Here is a 15214-nt window from a genome sequence, read left to right as displayed (position 1 = left end):
TGTGTGTGTGTGTATCCGTGTGAGAGACAGAGAGCGAGAGCATTTTGAGGGGGTAAGGTTGAGTTGGGTTCTGGGAGAGAACGAGGAAGTCACTGTCGAGTCAGAACGTTGTCCTGGATCTGGGGGCCGGGGCTCTGGGCAGAGAACTGGTTCTGTTTGGCTTGACTGTGGGTCTGAGGAGACCCTGGGCCCTTAATTCTATAGAAAGGTCTCAACTCTGGGTGCTCACAGTCCTGTCTGCAGGGTCACTCTGTCCATCCTCCGTCTCCTTTGAAGGGACTTTTTTCTGGGTCTGACAGTCGCTTCCAGGGAAGAGACCAGGGAAGTGTTTGGTGAGGAGCAAGACAGGCAGGTTTCTGGTTTCCTTGGTCATCTTTTCAGACAAGGAATTCTGGAGACTTGAGCGTGAGATAAGGAGGTCAGTGGTGAGGGATGGAGCAAGTATCAGGCCATGAGTTTCATGGAGATTCTACTCTCTCGTATGGAGCGTTGTGCACGGAGACCTAGGACTTGACTAAGACAGCCTAACTATGGAAATGTGTGTACCTTGACCTCGGGGAAACCTGCTGTACCCCCCCCAGAAAGTAGCAATAGGGATTTCTCTGGGGAGAGACGGGTCCAGGGAAGAAGTAGGGTCGAGTCTAGTGTCCAGGCTTTTCCGGGGCATTGCCTTGACTATTAGCTGGTCCCCAAGATTAGATGCCTGCTTTGCTGTCACGGGTTGTTTGCAGGGGAGTGGGAGGACACGGTCCACAGTGTAAACAGAAAGAGAGGGTGATAAGGAGAATCAGGGTGTGTGTGTGTGTGTCTGTCCATCTGTCTCACCACTCCAGATAGATCTGGATTCCTTAATCGGCCTACCTGATTTTTGAAGTAAGATTCCTAGAAATGACGGGTAGTGCTGATTTTTCCCCTTTCCCTGTTGATGCAGTATTTGCCTTGGAGAACTCTTGTCCTTTGCATTGAGGCTTTGTTTGGCATGGGTTTGTGGTGCTCTGTGGCAGGGGGAAGTAAGTGAGGAAGCTAGGGTGTCTGTGGGCTCAAATCTATGTATTTTTAAGAAGAGGTTGATGGGGTGCTGGTAGAGACCTGTCTCCTTTAAAGAAACTGAACGGCTTGCCTCTTTTTCCCCTTTGTTTTCCATCTCCTCCCTGCCCCCCCCCCGAGACCACCATCCTCGCTGCTCCTCACCTTGTATCGCGGGCACAAGGCACAAGGAATCCTGGGGATTGGAGAGTGAGATATGGAGGTGAGGGATGGAGCAACTTTCAGCGCATGAGTTTCATGGAGATTCTAGTGTGTAGTATGGAACACTGTGCACTGAGGCCTAGTACTTGACTAGGCCTACCCGAGCTATGGAAATGTGGGTCACTTGGAGAAACGTGCTGTACCCCCCAGAAAGTAGCGATAGGGATTTCTCTGGGGAGAGAGGGGTCCAGGGAAGAAGTAGGGTTGAGTGTAGTGTCCAGTCTTCTCCAGGGCATTGCCTTGACCATTAGCTGGTGCCCAAGATTGGATGTCTGCTTTTCTGTCAGGGGTTGTTTGCAGGGGAGTGGGAGGACATGGTTGACAGTTTCAATGGAAAGAGAGAGAGAGAGGGAGATGAGGAGAATCAGGGAGTGTGTGTGTGTGCGCACGCAGCCTCCACATGCATCTGGATTCCTGTAGTGGTATATCAAATGGTTCAGTGGGTTGAGTATCAAACAGGGATGGGGAGGAGTGTTGCAGATTCCCCCCCTCCACCTGCCCCGCACCCCACTTGGCTCAGTATTTGGTCAGGAGAGGCCTTGTTTGGATGCAGGCTTTCTTGGGACTGGGTGTGAGGGGACCCAGTGTCACGGGGAGGGAAGAATGGAGAAGCTTCTCTGGTGTCCTGGGTTTCCTTGCCTGTGTTTGTCACCAGAGGTGGAGTTTAGGGGAGGTGGAAGCAGGTGTGCAGCAGGAAAAACAGAATGGCTTGCCAACTTTTTTTTTTTTCATTTCCTTTTCAGCTAGCCCAGTGCTTCAATAGCTCTTCTCCACTCCTATGGTCCTCTGAAGAATATACTGTTGGGTTGGAAACTGGAGCCTAGGATCACTTGAAAAATGTCATGGAAGGTGAGGAGGAATAACAGTTTGCTGTTGTCATCAGAAACAAGGATTCCTTGAACTTATGGATTCTCATGTAGATCTGGCTTGATGGTCTGTTCCAAGTGTTCACAGTAGCTTGAAACTACTCGTGCCCCTCCATCTTTGATGATTGTGAAGATCACTGCCTGTGCTGAATACAGTAATTAGCCTTTGAGTGAGTCCTCAACAAACCCTGCAATTTTCTGGTTCCTAGAAGGTCCTGTAGTTGCTCCATTTGCAGATTTTTCAGGAGTGAGGGATGAAAATCAGTCTCTTAGGGGATGGACAAATGAATTTTTTTGCGTGATTTTTTTTCTTCAATTTTATTGCTTCCTCCTTTGCGGTGGAAGACGAGAGAGGCACGTTGAGGCAGGAGGTGGATAGGGAATCCCACGATGCAACACAAAATAGTTTGGATAGTTTGATTTTTATTGGTCCAAGTCTGAGGTGGAGCCTTAGCTGGTCCATCGGGAAGTCCCCTTATAAAATTCAGGTGGCATTCAGCGGATTGTTTTTTGGACTCGGCATGTTTTGTACAAACAGGGGGAAGAAAGTTGAAAAAACTGAGTCGGGCGTGGTTCAACTCCGGTCAATCGTGATGCAACTTCCTGATCACCTGGGGCCCGCACGGTGATGAGGAAATGAGAGGGTGACTCTGCGGCCACAAGAGCAACTGGATCTAAGGGAAGGTGTTGCGTTTTCAGAAAATTGTGTGTGTGTGTTTGTGTGTGTGTGAGAGAGAGAGAGAGAGCATTTTGAGGGGGTAAGGTTGAGTTGGGTTCTGGGAGAGAGCGAGGAGGCCACTGTCGAGTCAGAACGTTGTCGTGGATCTGGGGGCCGGGGCTCTGGGGAGAGAACTGGTTCTGGGTCTGACTTTTTTCTGGGTCTGACAGTCGCTTCCAGGGAAGAGTCTAGGGAAGTGTTTGGTGAGTAGCAAGACAGGCAGATTTTGGGTTTCCTTGGTCATCTTTGCAGACAAGGAATTCTGGGGACCTGAGTGTGAGATATGGATGTCAGTGGTGAGGGATGGAGTAATTTACAGGGCACTGAGTAATTTAAAGGGTATGCGTGTCATGGAGATTGTAGTGTGCAGTTTAGAGCAGTGTAAATTGAGGCATCGTAGTGGAGTACGACTGCACTCTCTAGGGAAATGGGAGCGTATTTTTGGCCTTGGGGCAAGCAGCCATCTATCCCTTCAACTAGCGATTGGGATTTCTCTAGAGAGAGAATAATAATAATGTTGGTATTTATTAAGCGCTTACTATGGGCCGAGCACTGTTCTAAGGGTAAGGGTAGACATAGAGGAATCAGGTTGTCCCACGAGGGGCTCACAGTCTTCATCCCCATTTTACAGGTGAGGGAACTGAGGCACAGAGAAGTTAAGTGACTTACCCACAGTCACACAGCCGACAAGTGGCAGAGCTGGGATTCGAATTCATGAGCCCTGACTCCAAAGCCTGTGCTCTTTCCACTGAGCCACGCTGCTTCTCTCACATGAAGGAGTAGGGTGGTGTCGAGTGTTCTCCTGGACATTGCCTTGACCATTAGCTGGTTCCAAAGATTGGATGCTTGATTTTCTGTCGGGGGCTGTTTGCAGGGCATTGGGAGGATATGGTCCACAGTTGAAACGGAAAGAAAGAGAGAGAGGGAGATGAGGAGAATCAGGGATGTGTGTGTGGGGGGGGGGGGGGCGGTCCAGCCCTCACATGGATCTGCCTTCCTGTAGTGGTGTGCCAAATTGTTCAGTGGGTTGAGTACCAAACAGGGATGGGGAAGGGATGGATGACACCCCCCCCCCAGTTGGATCAGTATTTGGTCGGGAGAGGTCTTGTTTGGATGCAGGCTTTCTTGGGACTGGGTGTGAGGGGATCCAGTGTCCCGGGGAGGGAAGAATGGAGAAGCTCTGCTGTCTTGGGTTTCCTTGCCTGTGTTTGCCACCAGAGGTGGATTTTAGCGGAGGTGGAAGCAGGTGTGCAGTAAAAAACGGAATGGTTTGTCAATTTTTTTTTTTTCCATTTCCTTTTCAGCTAGCCCAGAGCCCCAATAGCTCTTCTCCACTCCTGTGATCCTTTGAAGAATACTGTTGGGTGTGGAATCTGGAGCATAGGATCTCTTGAAAAATGTCATGGAAGGTGAGGAGGAATAACTGCTTTTTTCATCAGAAACAAGGATTCCTTGATTTTTAAGGATCGTCATGTAGATTTGGCTTGATGGTCTGTTCCAAGTGTTCCTCATGGTTTGAAACTCCTCGTGCCCCTCCCTCTCTGATGATCGTGAAGAGGACTGCCTTTTGTGAATATAGTGATTAGCCTTGGAGTGAGTCCTCATCAAACCCTCCAATTTTCTGGTTCCTGGAAGGTCCTGTAGTTGCTCCATTTCCAGATTTTTCAGGAGCAAGGAATGAAAATCAGTGTCTCTTATGGGATGGACAAATCAAAATTTTTGCGTGTATTTTTTTTTTAAACTTTGTTGCTTCCTCCTCTCCAGTGGAAGACGAGAGAGGCACGTCGAGGCATGAGGTGGATAGGTAACTCCCACAAAGCAACACAAAGTTGTGTGGGTAGTTTGATTTATTGGCCAAAGTAGGAGGCGGGGCCTTAGCTGTTCCATCGGGAGGTCCCCTTATCAAATTCAGGTGGCATTCAGTGGATCGTTTGTTTGGATCGAGCATGTTTTGTACGAACAGGGGGAAGAAATGGAAAAAAAATTGAGTCGGGCGTGGCTCATCTCCGGTCAACCGTGATGCAACTTCCAGATCTCCCGGGGCCAGCACGGTGATGAGGAGAGTGACTCTGCAGCCACAAGAGCAACTGGATCTAAGGGAAGGTGTTGTGTTTTCAGAAAAGTGTGTTGTGTGCGTGTCTGTCTGTGTGTGTGTGTAAGAGAGAGAGAAAGAGAGCATTTTGAGGGGGTAAGGTTGAGTTGGGTTCTGGGAGAGTAAGAGGAGGCCACTGTCGAGTCAGAAGGTTGTCCTAAATCTGGGGGCCGGGGCTCTGGGCAGAGAACTGGTTCTGTTTGGCTTGACTGTGGGTTTGAGGAGGCCCTGGGCCCTTAATTCTATAGAAGGGTCTCATCTCTGGGTGCTCACAGTCCTGTCTCCAGGGTCACTCCATCTATCCTCAGTCTCCTTTTGAAAGGACTTTTTTCTGGGTCTAACAGTTGCTTCCAGGCAAGGGATAAGGGAAGTGATTTGTTTGGTGAGGAGCAGGACTGGCAGGTTTCTGGTTTCTTGGTCATCTTTTCAGACAAGGACTTCTGGAGACTTGAGTGCTATATATGGAGGTCAGTGGGGAGGGATGGAGTAATTTACAGGACTTGAGTTTCATGGTGATTGTAGTGTCCAGTATAGAGCAGTGTACATTGAGTTCTAGTACTGGACTAGGACTGCCTTCTCTAGGGAAGTGGGGGGAGGTATCTTTTGGCTTTGGGGCAAGTAGTCATCTACCCCTCCAACTAGCAATAGGGATTTCTCTAGAGAGAGAGGGGTCACGTGAAGGAATAGGGTGGAGTCGAGTGTCCAGTCTTCTCCTGGGCATTGCCTTGACCATGAGCTGGTCCCCAAGATTGGATGTTTGCTTTTCTGTCAGGGGTTGTTTGCAGGGGAGTGGGAGGACACAGTCCACAGTTTCAATGGAAAGAAAGAGAGAGAGGGAGATAAGTAGAGTCAGGGTGTGTGTGTGTGTGTGAAGCTCCCACGTGGATCTGGATTCTTGTAGTGGTGTACCCAATTTTTCAGTGTGTTGAGTATCAAACAGGGATGGGGAGGAGTGTTGCAGATTTTCCCCTCACCCCTGTTGGGTCCATATTTGGTCGGGAGAGATCTTGTTGGGATGCAGGCTTTCTTGGGCCTGGGTGTGAGTGATCCAGTGTCCTGGGGAGGGAAGCATAGAAAAACGTCTCTGGTATCTTGGGTTTTCTTGCCTGTGTTTGTCACCAGAGGTGGATTTTAGGGGAGGTGGAAGCAGGTGTGCAGTAGGAAAAATGGCATGGTTTGTTAAATTTTTTTTTTCCATTTCCTTTTTAGCTAGCCCTGAGCCCCAGTAGCTCTTCTCCACTTCCATGGTCCTATGAAGAATATACTGTGGGTTTGGACTCTGGAGCCTAGGATCACTTGAAAAATGTCATGGAAGGTAAGGAGGAATAACCGTTTGCTTTTGTCATCAGAAACAAGGATTCCTTGAACTTATGGATTGTCATGTTGATTTGGCCTGATGGTCAGTTCCAAGTGTTGACCGTGGCTTTAAACGCCTCGTGTCCCTCCATCTTTGATGATCGTGAAGATCACTGACTGTGCTGAATACAGTGAATACAGTATTAGTCTTTGAGTGAGTCCTCCACAAACCTTAGAATTTTCTGGTTCCTGGAAAGTCCTGTAGTTGCTCCATTTCCAGATTTTTCAGGAGCAAGGGATGATAATCAGTCTCTCTTATGGGATGGACAAATCAATTTTTTTTGTGTGATTTTTTTTTTTTAATTTTGTTGCTTCCTCCTCTCCGGTGGAAGATGAGAGAGGCACGTTGAGGCATGAGGTGGATACAGAACTCCCACGATACAACACACAGTAGTGTGGGTAGTTTGATTTTTATGGGTCAAAGTAGGAGGCGGGGTCTTAGTTGGTCCATCGGGAGGTCCCCTTATCAAATTCAGGTGGCATTCAGTGGATCGTTTGTTTGGATCGGGCATGTTTTGTACGAACAGGGGGAAGAAAATGGAAAAAACTGAATCGGGCGTGGTTCTTCTCTGGTTAACCATGATGCAACTTCCAGATCACCCGGGCCCAGCACGGCGATGAGGAGGGTGGTTCTGCGGCCACAAGAGCAACTGGATCCAAGGGAAGGTGTTGTGTTTTCAGAAAAATGTGTGTTGTGTGTGTGTGTGTATCCGTGTGAGAGACAGAGAGAGAGCGAGAGCATTTTTAGGGGGTAAGGTTGAGTTGGGTTCTGGGAGAGAACGAGGAAGTCACTGTCGAGTCAGAACGTTGTCCTGGATATGGGGGCTGGGCTCCTGGGGAGAGAACTGGTTCTGTTTGGCTTGACTGTGGGTCTGAGGAGACCCTGGGCCCTTAATTCTATAGAAAGGTCTCAACTCTGGGTGCTCACAGTCCTGTCTCCAGGGTCACTTTGTCCATCCTCAGTCTCCTTTGAAAGGACTTTTTTCTGGTTCTGACAGTCGCCTCCAGCGAAGAAGTTAGGGAAGTGTTTTGGTGAGAAGCAGGACAGGCAGCTTTCTGGCTTCCTTGGTCATCTTTTCAGACAAGGAATTATGGAGACTTGAGTGTGAGATATGGAGGACAGTGGGGAGGGATGGCGTAATTTACAGGCTATGAGTTTCCTAGAGATTCTAGTGTCTAGTATGGAGCGTTTTGCACGGAGGCTTAGTACTTTACTAAGACTGCCCGAACTCTAGAAATGTGGGTTCCTTGGCCTCGGGGAAACGTGCCGTACCCCCAGAAAGTAGCGATAGGGATTTCTCTGGGGAGAGAGGGGTCCAGGGAAGAAGTAGGGTCAAATGTAGTGTCCAATCTTTTCCCTGGCATTGCCTTGACCATTAGCTGGTCTCCAGGATTGGATGTCTGCTTTGCTGTCAGGGTTTGTTTGCAGGGAGTGGTAGGGCCCGGTCCATAGTTGAAATGGAAAGAGAGAGAGAGGGAGATAAGGAGAATCAGGGAGTGTGTGCGTGTGTGTGTCTTTCCATCTGTCTCACCACTTGAGATAGATCTGGATTATTTTAATGGCCTACCTGATTTTTTAAGTAAGATTCCTAGAAATGATGGGTAGTGCCGTTTTTCTCATTTTTCTGTTGATGCAGTATTTGCTTTGGACAACTCTTGTCCTTTGCATGGAGGCTTTCTTTGACATGGGTTTGTGGTGCTCTGTGGTGGGGGCAACTAAGTGAGGAAGCTAGGATGTCTGTGGCTTCCAATCTGTGTATTTTTCAGAAGAGGATGATGTGGTGCTGGCTACCGACCTATCTTATTTAGAGCAACTGAACGGTTTGCCTTTTTTCCCCTTTTGTTTTTCATCCTCCCCCAGACCAACGTCCTCTCTGCTCCTCATCTCGTATAGCAGGGCACCGCAGGGGGCAATCGTGAAACTAAGAAAACTTCAAGGAATGTCATGGCAGGTGAGGAGGAATGTCCGTTTTGTCTTGCTCATTGAAACCAGGCTTATGCCCCTCATTGTCTTTCCAAAATTTTTTCAGCAGCTTAATTCAGTTAGGAAACATTTTTCCTGATTTGGCGTGGAGACGACGGACTGTGCATAACCCCCTCCATTTGCAGTTAGTGAGTCTAGAATTAATCCTAGGATGACTGTCGTCTTCTCTGGACATTCTGGAAAGTAACACATCGGATTCTTTCCCAGAATCGTAAGGGTGTATTGAGAGAGTTCACCTCTTCAGGAATAGATTTCTTTGTTTTCCTCCTCTTCAAGGAAAGACCAGAGAGCCACGTTGAAGTGTCCTGTTGGTAGGGAACAAAAACACCCTTTCTGTCAGTACTCTGTGCAGTTTGTTTTAATGGCCTAGCTAAGAGGCAAGGCATTCCCCAGTCTATCTGGATACCAGCCTGAAACCTTGGCTGTCATGCTGGGTATGCTTCTTTGATCCAACATTTATTTATTTTATTTTATTTTTTTTTGCCATTGTGGGGAAAAAACGTAAAATATTTGGTTTGGAGTGGGCCCATCTTGTGCCATTGTTGACGATGTATAGAGACCAATTGGAGGCTCCCTGGCTGCGAAGATAATCTACATGTGATGGGGAGAAAAAGAGAATCCAAGGGAAGGGAACGTGTTTGGCTTTGTGTGTGTGTGTGTGTGTGTGTGTGTGTGTGTGAGAGAGAGAGAGAGAGAGAACATTTTGAGGGGGTGAGGTTGAGTTGAGTTCTGGGAGAGAGTGTGGAGGGTGAGGAGGCCACTGTCCAGTCAGAAGGTTGTCCTGGATCTGGGGGCCGGGGCTCTGGGCAGAGAACTGGTTCTGTTTGGCTTGACTGTGGGTCTGAGGAGACCCTGGGCCCTTAATTCTATAGAAGGTTCTCATCTCTGGGTGCTCACAGTCCTGTCTCCAGGGTCACTCTGTCCATCCTCAGTCTCCTTTGGAAGGGACTTTTTTCTGGGTCTGACAGTTGCTTCCAGGGAAGAGACTAGGGAAGTGTTTGGTGAGGAGCAAGACAGGTAGGTTTTTGGTTTCCTTGGTCATCTTTTCAGACCAGAAATTCTGGGGACCTGAGTGTGAGATATGGATGTCAGTGGTGGGGGATGGAGTAATTTACAGGTTATGCGTGTCATGGAGATTGTCGTGTCCAGTTTAGAGCAGTATAAATTGAGGCATCATAGTGGAGTATGACTGCCCTCTCTAGCGAAATGGGGGCGTACTTTTGGCCTTGGGGCAAGCAGCCATCTACCTCTTAAACTCGGGATTTGGATTTCTCTAGAGAGAGAGGGGTCATGTGAAGGAGTAGGGTGGAGTCGAGTGTCCAGTCTTCTCCTGGGCATTGCCTTGAGCCTTAACTGGTACCAAAGATTGGATGTTTGCTTTTCTGTCAGGGGCTGTTTGCAGGGCATTGGGAGGACACGGTCCACAGTTGAAACGGAAAGAGAGAGAGGGAGATGAGGAGAATCAGGGATGTGTGTGTGTGTGTGTGAAGCTCCCAATTGGATCTGGCTTCCTGTAGTGGTGTGCCAAATTGTTCAGTGTGGGTTGAGTATAAATGGCGATGGGGAAGCGATGGATGACCCCCCCTTCACCCCCCCCCCACCGTCCCCACCCCAGTTGGTTCAGTATTTGGTCAGGAGAGGTCTTGTTTGGATGCAGGCTTTCTTGGGACTGGGTGTGAGGGGATCCAGTGTCCTGGGGAGGGAAGAATGAAGACGCTCTGGTGTCTTGGGTTTCCTTGCCTGTGTTTGCCACCAGAGGTGGATTTTAGGGGAGATGGAAGCAGGTGTGCAGTAAGAAAAATGGAATGGTTTATCAATTGTTTTTTTTTTCAATTTCCTTTTCAGCTAGTCCAGAGCTCCAATTGCTCTTCTCAACTCCAGTGGGCCTATGAAGAATACTGTTGGGTTGGAATCTGGAGCTTAGGATCACTTGAAAAATGTCATGGAAGGTGAGGAGGAGTAACAGTTTGGTTTTGTCACCAGAAACAAGGATTCGTTGAACTTGTGGAGTGTCATGTTGATATGGCCTGATGGTCCATTCCAAGTGTTCACCGTGGCTTTAAACGCCTTGTGCTCCTCCATCTGTGATGATCGTGAAGATCATCTGTGCTGTCTGTGCTGTATACAGTGATTAGCCTTTGAGTGAGTCCTCAGCAAACCCTCCAATTTTCTGCTTTTCTGTCAGGGGCTGTTTGCAGGGCAATGGGAGGACAGGGTCTGTTGTTTAAACAGAAAGAGAGAGAGGGAGATAAGGAAAATCAGGGAGTGTGTGTGTCAAGCTCCCACATGGATCTAGATTCCGGTAGTGGTATATTAAATTGTTCAGTGGGTTGAGTATCAAACAGGGATGGGGAGTGGTGTTGCAGATTTTCCCCCCACCTCAGTTGGATCAGTATTTGGTCGGCAGAGGTCTTGTTTGGATGCAGGTTTTTTTGGGATTGGTTGTGACGGGATCCAGTGTCACGGGGAGGGAAGCATGGATCAGCTTCTCGGGTGTCTTTGGTTACCTTGCCTGGGTTTGCCATCAGAGGTGGATTTTAGGGGAGGTGGAAGCAGGTGTGCAGTTTGAAAAAAGGAATGGTTTGTCCAATTTTTTTTTCCTGTTTCCTTTTCAGCTAGCCCAGTGCCCCAATAGCTCTTCTCAACTCCCATGATCCTATGAAGAATCCCTTTGGGTTGGAATACAGAGCCTAGGATCAATTAAATGTCATGGAAGGTGAGGAGCAATAACAGTTTGCTTTTGTCATCAGAAACAAGGATTCCTTGAACTTATGGATTCTCACATTGATTTGGACTGATGGTCCGTTCCAAGTGTTCACAGCTTTAAATGCCTCGTGCCTCTTCATCTTTGATGATCGTGAAAATCACTGCCTGTGTTGAATACAGTCATTAGCTTTTGAGGGCTTCTTCAACAAACTCTCCAATTTTCTGGTTCCTGGAAGGTTCTGTAGTTGCTGCCTTTGCAGATTTTTCAGGAGCAAGGATGAAAATCAGTCTCTATTATGGGATGGACAAATCCAATTTTATTTTAATTTTGTTGCTTCCTCCTCTGCGGTGGAAGGCGAGAGAGGCATGACGTGGTTCGGGAACTCCCATGACACAATACAAAGTAGTGTGGGTAGTTTGATTTTGATGGGTCAAAGTAGGCGGGGCCTAAAGTGGTCCTTTGGGAGGTCCCTTTATAAAATTCAGGTGGCACTCAGGGGATTGTTTTTTGGATTCATCATGTTTTGTCCCAACAGGGGAAAGAAAACGGAAAGAAGGGAGTCGGGCGTGGCTCATCTCCGGTCATCCATGACACAACTTCCAGACCACCCGGGGCATGTATGGTAATGAAGAGGGTGATTTTGTGGCCACAAGAGCAAGTGGATCCAAGGGAAGGTGTTGGGTTTTCAGAAAAATCTGTGGGGTGTGTGTGTGTGTGTGTGTGTGTGTGTGTGTGTGTGAGAGAGAGAGAGAGAGAGAGAGAAAGCATTTTGAGTGGATAAGGCTGAGTTGGGAGAGCAAGAGGAGGCCACTGTCGAGTCAGAAGGTTGTCCTGGACCTGGGGGTGGGGGCTCTGGGCAGAGAACTGGTTCTGTTTGGCTTGACTGTGGGTCTGAGGAGGCCCTGGGCCCTTAATTCTATACAAGGGTCTCATCTCTGGGTGCTCACAGCCCTGTCTCCAGGGTCACTCTGTCCATCCTCAGTCTCCTTTGAAGGGACTATTTTCTGGCTCTGACAGTCGCTTCCAGGGAAGAGACCAGGGAAGTGTTTGGTGAGGAGCAGCACAGGCTAGTTTCTTGTTTCCTTTGTGATCTTTTCAGACAAGGAATCCTGGGGACTGGAGTGTGAGATATGGAGGTCAGTGGGGAGGGATGGAGTAATTTCTAGGGCATGAGTTTCATGGAGAGATCGTAGTGTCCAATATAGAGCAGTGTATATTGAGGCCTAGTACAGGAGTAGGACTGCCCTCCCTAAGGATATGGGTCAGGTGATATGTTTGTCCTTGGGGTAAGCAGCCCTCTAACCCTCAAACTAGTGATTAAGATATCTCTAGGAGAGAGAGGGGTCGCGTGAAGGAGTAGGGTGGGGTCGAGTGTCCAGTCTTCTCTTGGGCATTGCCTTGAGTATTAGCTGGTCACAAGATTGGATGTCTGCTTGGCTGTCAGGGTTTGTTTGCAGGGGAGTGGGAGGACATGGTCCACAGTTTCAACGGAAAGAAAGAGAGAGAGGGAGCTGAGGAGATTCAGGGACTGTGTGTGTAGGGGTGTATGTGTGTGTGTGAAGCCCCCACATGGATTTGGATTCCTATAGTGGTGTACCCAATTGTTCAGTGGGTTGAGTATCAAACAGGGATGAGGAGGATTGTTGCAGATTTTCCCTCCACCCAACTTGGGGCAGTATTTGGTCGGGTGAAGTCTTGTCTGGATGCAGGCTTTCTTGGGACTGGGTGTGGGGGATCCAGTGTCCTGGGGAGGGAAAAATGGAGAAGCTCTGGTGTCTTGGGTTTCCTTGCTTGTGTTTGTCACCAGAGGTGGATTTTAGGGGAGGTGGAAGCCGGCGGGTATTAGGGAAAATGGAAAGGTTTGTCAATTTTATTTTCTGTTTTCTTTTCAGCTAGCCACGAGCCCCAATAGCTCTTCTCCACTCCCATGGTACGCTGAAGAATATTCTGTTGGGTTGGACTCTGGAGCCTAGGATCACTTCAAAAATGTCACGGAAGGTGAGGAGGAATTACTGTTTGTATTTGTCATCAGAAACAAAGATTCCTTGAACTTATGGATTCTCACGTTGATTCGGCCTTATGGTCCGTTCCAAGCGTTCACTATGGCTTTAAACGCCTCGTGCCTCTCCATCTTTGATGATCGTGAAGATCACTGCCTGTGTTGAATGCAGTCATTAGCTTTTGAGTGCTTCTTCAACAAACCCTCCAATTTTTTTTTTGGTTCCTGGAAGGTTCTGTAGTTGCTGCATTTGCAGTTTTTTCAGGAGCAGGGGATGAAAATAAGTCTCTCTTATGGGATGGACAAATCAATTTTTTTTTTTTTAAATTTAGTTGCTCCTCTCCGGTGGAAGGCGAGAGCCATGATGTGGTTAGGGAACTTCTACGACACAATACAAAGGAGTGTGGGTAGGTTGATTTTAATGGGTCAAAGTAGGAGGCGGGGCTTTAGGTGGTACTTCGGGAGGTCCCCTTATCAAATTCAGGTGGCACTCGGGGGATTGTTTTTTGCATTCGTCATGTTTTGTCCCAACAGGGGGAAGAAAATGGAAAGAATTGAGTCGGGTGTGGCTCATCTTTGGTCATCTGTGATGCAACTTCCAGATCACCTGGGGCGCGTATGGCAATGAGGAGGGTGACTCTGCAGCCACAAGAGTACCTGTATCCAAGGGAAGGTGTTGGGTTTTCAGAAAAATGTGTGTGTGTGAGAGAGAGAGAGAGAGAGAGCAAGAGACCCTTTAGAGGGGGTAAGGTTGAGTTGGGTTCTGGGAGAGAACGAGGAGGCCACTGTCGAGTCAGAAGGCTGTCCTGGATCTGGGGGCCAGAGCTCTGGGCAGAGAACTGGTTCTGTTTGGCTTGACTATGGGTCTGAGGAGACCCTGGGCCCTTAATTCTATAGAAAGGTCTCATCTCTGGGTGCTCACAGTCCTGTCTCCAGGGTCACTCTGACCATCCTCAGTCTCCTTTGAAGGGACTTTTTTCTGGCTCTGACAGTCGCTTCCAGGGAGGTGTCTAGGGAAGTGTTTGTTTTGTGGGGAGCAGGACAGGTAGGTTTCTGGTTTCCTTTGTGATCTTTTCAGAAAAGGAATCCTGGGGACTGGAGTGTGAGATATGGAGGTCAGAGGGGAGGGGTGGAGCAATTTACAGGGCATGAGCTTTATGGAGATTCTAGTGTCTCGTATGGAGCGTTGTGCACGGAGGCCTAGTGCTTGACTAAGACTGCCCGAACTATGGAATTGTGGGTACCTTGGCCTTGGGGAAATCTGCTGCACCCTCCAGAAAGTAGAGATAGGGGTTTCTCTGGGGAGAGAGGGGTCCAGGGAAGACGTAAGGTCGAGTGTAGTCTCCAGTCTTTTTTCCTGGGCATTGCCTTGATCATGAGCTGCTCCCCAAGATTGGATGCGTGCTTTGCTGTCAGGGGTTGTTTGCAGAGGAGTGGGAAGACACGGTCCACAGTTTCAACAGAGAGAGAGTGGGAGATAAGGAGAGGCAGGGAGTGTGTGTGTGTGTGTGTGTGTGTGTGTGTGTGTGTGTGTCTGTGAAGCCCCCACATGGATCTGGATTCTTGTCGGGGAGAGAACGAGGAGGCCACTGTCGAGTCAGAAGGTTGTCCTGAATCTGGGGGCCAGGGCTCTGGGCAGAGAACTGGTTCTGTGTGGCTTGACTGTGGGTCTGAGGAGACCCTGGGCCCTTAATTCTATAGAAGGGTCTCATCTCTGGGTATCAAACAGGGATGGGGAGGATTTTTGCAGATTTTCCCCCCATTCCACCTGTGTTAGTATTTGGTCGGGCCAAGTCTTGTCTGGATGCAGGCTTTCTTGGATGTGAGGGGATTCCGTGTCCTGGCCAGGGAAGAATGGAGAAGTTCTGGTGTCTTGGGTTTGCTTGCCTGGGTTTGTTACCAGAGGTGGATTTTAGGGGAGGTGGAAGCGGGTGGGCTGTAGTAAAAACAGAATGGCTTGTCAATTTGTTTTTTTCCATTTCCTTTTCAGCTAGCTCAGAGCCCCAATAGCTCTTCTCCTCTCCCGTGATCCTATGAAGAATACCGTTGGGTTGGCCCTTGGAGCCTAGGATCACTTGACAATGTCATGGAAGGTGAGGAGGAATAACAGTTTGCTTTTGTCATCAGAAACAAGTATTTTTTGAACTTATGGATTGTCATGTTGATTTGGCCTGATGGTCCATTCGTGCCCCTCCATCTGTGATGATCATGAAGATCACTGCCTCTGTTGAATACAGTGATTAG

The sequence above is a fragment of the Ornithorhynchus anatinus genome, chromosome 1 (assembly GCF_004115215.2).
Source record: "Ornithorhynchus anatinus isolate Pmale09 chromosome 1, mOrnAna1.pri.v4, whole genome shotgun sequence".
In the NCBI taxonomy this organism is placed as follows: domain Eukaryota; kingdom Metazoa; phylum Chordata; class Mammalia; order Monotremata; family Ornithorhynchidae; genus Ornithorhynchus; species Ornithorhynchus anatinus.
The sequence above is the reverse complement of the archived record's forward strand: the minus strand, read 5'-3'. Positions refer to the sequence as shown.